The 5,847-nt window shown below is 42.7% G+C and overlaps 1 long non-coding RNA gene across 1 annotated transcript; it reads right to left on the bottom strand.

The window, feature by feature from the left end:
* Window positions 1–4,341: 4,341 nt before the first annotated feature.
* LOC129815986 (uncharacterized) lies at window positions 4,342–5,254 on the bottom strand. Its single transcript, XR_008753504.1, has 3 exons — window positions 4,902–5,254; window positions 4,613–4,717; window positions 4,342–4,518 (listed from the first exon to the last, which is right to left on the bottom strand). It is a non-coding gene; the product is annotated as an uncharacterized LOC129815986 (long non-coding RNA).
* Window positions 5,255–5,847: the final 593 nt, after the last annotated feature.

The following is a 5,847-nucleotide window of genomic DNA, read 5'->3' as shown; positions in this document are numbered from 1 at the left end:
AATTTCGAAACATTTCTTTTGGTTTTGTTGACCTGTATTCTGTCAGGGTCAAGAAGTATGCCTTCTCTGTCATGGTAGTCTTGAATGTACTTCTCTTTACTTTCTTGATCTGTGACCGATGCTGGATAGCCTGAAGCCATCTGCTTGCATCTCAAGAAGGTCTTGATGTGCTCTTTAAAAAGTGTGTCTGATTTCCTGGAAAAGTTCCACACTTCAAAGATTTTGGCCACACGATACCCCTTCTCCAAAGCCTTAGAGAATTCAGCGGTGACCCAGACACCGGTCAGGGCTCTTTGTTGATCTGAGTGATCACATGGGTTTTCCTGGTTGTTGTTTTCACAGCGTGTGCGACAAAGGGGAAAGAAAAGTTTTCCTTTAGACCCTTGTAAGGCAACACCGGTATAAACAGCCCCCTAGGAGGGTAGACAGTCGCTTTGATTAAACCAAAATAATTTTGGGGTTCGTCAAAGTCGCTGTGAATAATTTCAGGATGCCCTATAGGATAGCATGAGGAACTCATTACATGAGGATATAGGGATGTAAAATCTACATAGCCTATTGTCTCGTCGGGTTGAGCTACATAACGCAATGTCAAAGCATTGGTCCTGCCTCCAAACAAGGCCTGTCTCGGTTCCAGGGGCTCTGGAGGGTCATATTGGGTAAGGAAGGCCTGAACATGAGGATCCGCCTTTTTCAGGGCTGTCCATTCGTGTTCCCACAAAACCACAACTTTTAACCCGTATGTAGCCTTTAAAGAATTCAGTTTGTCTTGAAACTCTTGGTACATTTCCCCAAAAGTCTTTTGGGTTAGGACACACATGGCCTGGGGGACAAAGCATAATTTACAACCGTGGAAGAAACAACCGTTGTACTCATACACTGTCTCAACACCGTCAATCTGTGTGTATCCATCTACATGGTAAGGCCCAAAAGCCTTCTCCCCCCGATTCAAAGCATGTTGGATAAAAACATTTTTATCCTGGGCTAGGTACTCCAACCATTGAATGGAGCCACTAGAGTAGGCCTTGAATTGTCGTCGGTAGTTGTCTGGCGATGGGATCGCTATAGATGCTGGAGTTAGATAGTGTGTACGATAGGTTTTCATGCACGCGGATGCAATAGTTGTACAGCTCCAGGGGTCAATGCCTGCAGCTTTGATTACCTCTTCTCTGAATCTGAGGCATCCTTCACGTAGTATAACCACGTCATTGTCACAGTATGATTCCATCTCTTTATGAAAATCAAAAGTTCCATGTCTTACTGTCTCGTACCACGTCATGAATTTCTCACGCTCTTTGGTAGACATTTGATCACAACCGTACATTTCGGGGGCTGGATAAGCTCCTATATAATGTAGATTCTCCTCAGATGTGAAGAAGTGGGGGAAATAGCCTTTGACCGAGTTTTCAAAACCCAAGGCCTCTGGCATTTGAGCCAATCTCATGGGTAAGAAGCTTAAGCTGTCAATGTATCTCTGTTTGAAGGCGTGGTCAACAAAACATAAGATTTTACTCCCTTGAGCAATGACACTGGGCGCCACGCCTTGCTGTATCAAAGGGTTCAGAAGCAGATAGGAGTCATAGGCTCGCGCATTGTGAGCTATAAACGTGAAGTTTCTGTACTGGGCCTTTCTAAAATGTTTTAGAAAGAGTCGGGCGCAATCGGGCCCCTCGGCCGACCACTTTTCACCGGTGAAAGTCATGGTAGATACAAAAATAGGCAAGTGAACCCCTGATTGCTGATTTGTCTCAAAATCATAAAAAACATATTTCTCTGTATGTTCATCTTCAGCCAGGGGCTGAATGTAACACTCATGTGGTACTTCTTGAACAAGTTCTGCGTCTCTGCTTTTCAAGGGCCCTTTACAGATTGGGCAATGTAGAATTCCACAAACATGGGGTTTAGGGCTGTCTATTTTAAGGTTGTAATTGCAATGACATTTTGGACATTTCTTGTTAATGTCACAACTGCTTACAGATTTACAGGCCTTGGGGTGCCATGTTTCAGTTTTGTGTTTTTCGTAACAGTAGGCCGAACGACATGTGCGGTGACAATCCTCACAGGGTGTCAAGTTTAGCGGTTGCATAGGGCAATGTTTATCCAGACATACTGAACAGTTATAACGGCACGAGTGCCCCCCCTTGCGGGTGTAGCCGGTATGACAGGCTGGACAGACATATGGGGCGCCTAAAAATGCTGTGATGTTAGTTACGGCATAGTAATGCTCATTTTGCACATAAAAGTACATAGTCTTAGGGTGTGGCTCTTGTATATTTTGGAACTTCAAGAGAGCGTCATTAGCCCTGCTGTGGTACAAAACCACAATCTTGATATTCAGAAAGTTTTCAAATTTGCCTATGTCTGAGAAAGCCACAGCCTCCTGTATACCTAAACCCACAGCATTTTGTAGCTCTTGAGCTTTCTGTAACGCTTCGCGCTCTGTACATCCTGGGCTGAGTAAGTGGGCCAAACCTATGGCAAAGCATAGCTTATTACCATGATTGTGAACGATTATGAGGTAGGCCTTTTTATTGCTTATGATTTCGGACTGCATCAGGCTATCGAGTTTACGTCTCTGCCCGCCGCCCCCTTGTGGTGGCCGGACTAATTGTACTACAAGTTCGAGGGTCCTATCTGCTAGCACGTTTAAATTTGACTGAACAAGGCGTTCTAGCAGGTTAACAAATTGTTCAAGATCTGCTTCACCCCTATTTAAAATAAGCGACACACGGCTCTGCAGACTGTCTCCAAAAATTTCCAACTGTAAGGTATCCCTTGGTTGGCTATAAGCTCTAACTCTATCTACCAGTTCATTTAAAGTGTCCATAAGCATTACGTAAAACACAGCATATTCCCGAATCTGACCCCCCCATGCGAAATTGAAAAACTGTCGAACCTCAATATTGTGGAATTTATTTCGATACAAAACATGTTCACTGCGATCAAGACCATCCCCATCCTGATTTGCTAGACAATTGTCCAACTGTTCAAAAACATCGTATTGGGTTTCAGACTCTTCAGACATGGGTGTTAAAGGCTGGCTTAGAGGTGTAGGTGGTGCAGAATTAAACCTAGGGCTCTCGTTCTGTACATTGTGATCAAGACCTTCCCGCTCCAGATTTGATAGACATTTGTTCAGCTGTTCAAAAACATCGTATTGGGTTTCCTCTTCGAACATGGGTGTTAAAGGATGGCTTAGAGGTGTAGGGGGTGCAGAATTAAACCTAGGGCTCTCGTTCATCTGGGTAATTAAAGATATGATTGATTCGGGTATCTGTGATAACCTGTTTTCATCTGCAGACCCTGACTCATTCATACGTGTAATAATTTCAATGAGTTCGGAGGGAATCTGGGATAATAGGTTTTCATCTATAGCCCCTATGTCAATTAGCCCAGAATCATTCATATGGTTAATTATATCTTGGAGCTCTGTAGGGATTTCCGCTAAGAGGGTTTCAATTGTCTCGCTTAGGTCTATAGGGGGAGCCATTTCTCTAGTTAAGGATGTGTGTGCTTGTGTTTTTTTTTACATATGTGTTTTTTAACGGAGGTATTTGCTTGTTTTAACCCTACTGTTGTTTAACATGCGGGGAAGCTCTCTACGCCAGAATGACACATCCTGATTGTATTGATGTTCGAATAGAATACCCATACGACGTTGAAGTAAAGCCTTTCGTGATTTTAAACCCTGTGTAAAAGCCTTGAAAAGCACGGCTTGGTCTATTTCACAAGAGGCTGTTGCCCCACCAGAATTGGCCGCTTCAATAAGGTTGGCCACTTCACAGAACATCAAATCGTCTACCTCAGAAATGTCATTTAAAACTTTGAAATCATCAGGCTTCGCTGTTCTGGTGACTGGGGTCTTTGGCGCCTCCTCGGGATCTAGATGTGTAGCTTCTTGGATGTCTTTATAAGCCGGCGAGGAGTCTGCATTAAAAATAATACATACAGAAAAATAGGTTATTAACCCTAAAATATGTTTGATAAAAATGTAAAATACATTTCAGATATAAGCCTATATATTAACAATACATTAATTAAATACCTCGGCTTTTTTGAAGAGGGCTGTTCTGAAGAAGCTCTGAGAACTCGGGAACATGTCTTTGGGCAACCCTAATTATAGCATCTGCCTGGTCTGTAGCTTGTGAGCCTGAAATTAAAAAAAAAAAAAAACAGCATTAGTCCATGTTTAAACATATTCAGGCATAAAAATAAAATATATATATATAAATGATAATTGATTCATACCTTGTCCTTGTAACGCTGTCTCGTGAATACCCTCCCAGTAGTATTGTTCGGGTGAAGCGGACCTGTGGATCTGGGCCCTGATTGTCTGTTGGTGTTTAATAGGGGGCGTCCAACGGTCCTGGGTCAGGGGAGTTGACAGGCCGTTTAAAGTCTCTGTTTGCGGCTTGTGTGTAAATACATCCTGGGAGTAGGGCACAATTGTCTCGTAGGCATATCCTTCACAGAAACCGTGTAGACTCCCTATGGCACCCGTTCTAGGATGTATTTCCGCTGTAAACACATAAAATAACTTTTAATATAAGATGCCGACACTTTTTGTTTTTAAGGTATAAATATTCTTACGGAATTCTTGAATCTTACTTACTACAATTCAGGGTCGGCGTTGGGATGTAAGCAATTTGTTCCGGAGACCCTACGGCCGGTTCGAGTTCAGTTATATCTCGGAGAATCTGAGTGAAGGTTTGAGAATCTAAAAAAACATTAGATAATATTAAAACTCTAATCATTTTAGCTAATATTGACATTTTATACGTTAAGAATCCGGGCCCTAAGGCCTGTTTAATATTTCTATAACATACAACGTTTTCAAACAATTCCCAAGAACAAACAAATCTAATATATAGCATATGTAAATATTTATTTCAAGAACTAACCTTGAGAAATATCCATGAGGAGGTTTTTCCCAGATGATCTTTTTTAACGGGGTCCGTCCGATAACTATTCCTGGGGGAATGCTGTAGGGTAAATGCGCTAAAACGAAGCTAACAGGGGGACCTGTTTTGCTTAGCTTTTGTAGCCGTATGACTCGAGTGGTGTCGTATTTTTTCGCGCTAAAACAGCCTCAAAGTTATCTTTGAAGCCTAAGGCATGTGGTTCAAACACCGGCCATTTGGTTCAAACATAGGGTATTGGGGGGTGTCTAAACATTAGGTATCTTTTTTGATATTCTAAAATCTCCGGGGGCTAGCATCTAGATGCTGGGGTGGGGAGGTCTCGACAGCGCTGGGCTGAATGACTTTTAGGCATCTGTTTTGCCAGATAGTGTAAACCTCGGTTTCAAACGACCCGCATGCATAGAGAGCCTTGAGCGCAGATGCAAGGGTATTTTTTTTAACAAACACCTCGCCCCCTTTTTCTGTTTTTGAAACACACACACACACACACACACACACAACCACTACATCATACGCACGCACATACGCGCGCACATTGCGCAAGTTTTTTTTCTCAGGGACAGACTGCGCTAAGAGTGAACAAACGCGAGAGTTCATAACGTGGTGAGATTCTGCTTTTAAAACCATTTATTTCATTCAAAATATTTAGTACATACATTTTATAGCGTTACATTCTTAAGGTATTTTACGAAGCCTTTCTTACAGATCCAGGGATCTGATGCAACCACCCCCCATTGTCAGTGTCCAGTTGGTCATCAAAATGCCGGGATCTCTTGCCAGGCTCATCAACACTTGGTAAGTTTTCACTCCAGGGGTACATCCTACGTCGGGCCTTTTGGTCCTGGTTATGTCTCAAGAAAAGCCGAGGCCAGCGCCTTAACTGTTTGCGATTTTTGAAGAGAATGTCCAGCTTATTCATAAGTGT

Source organism: Salvelinus fontinalis, chromosome 18, assembly GCF_029448725.1.
Source record: "Salvelinus fontinalis isolate EN_2023a chromosome 18, ASM2944872v1, whole genome shotgun sequence".
NCBI lineage: Eukaryota > Metazoa > Chordata > Actinopteri > Salmoniformes > Salmonidae > Salvelinus > Salvelinus fontinalis.
Note: the sequence above shows the minus strand (reverse complement) of the source record. Positions and strands in the feature narration are given on the sequence as shown.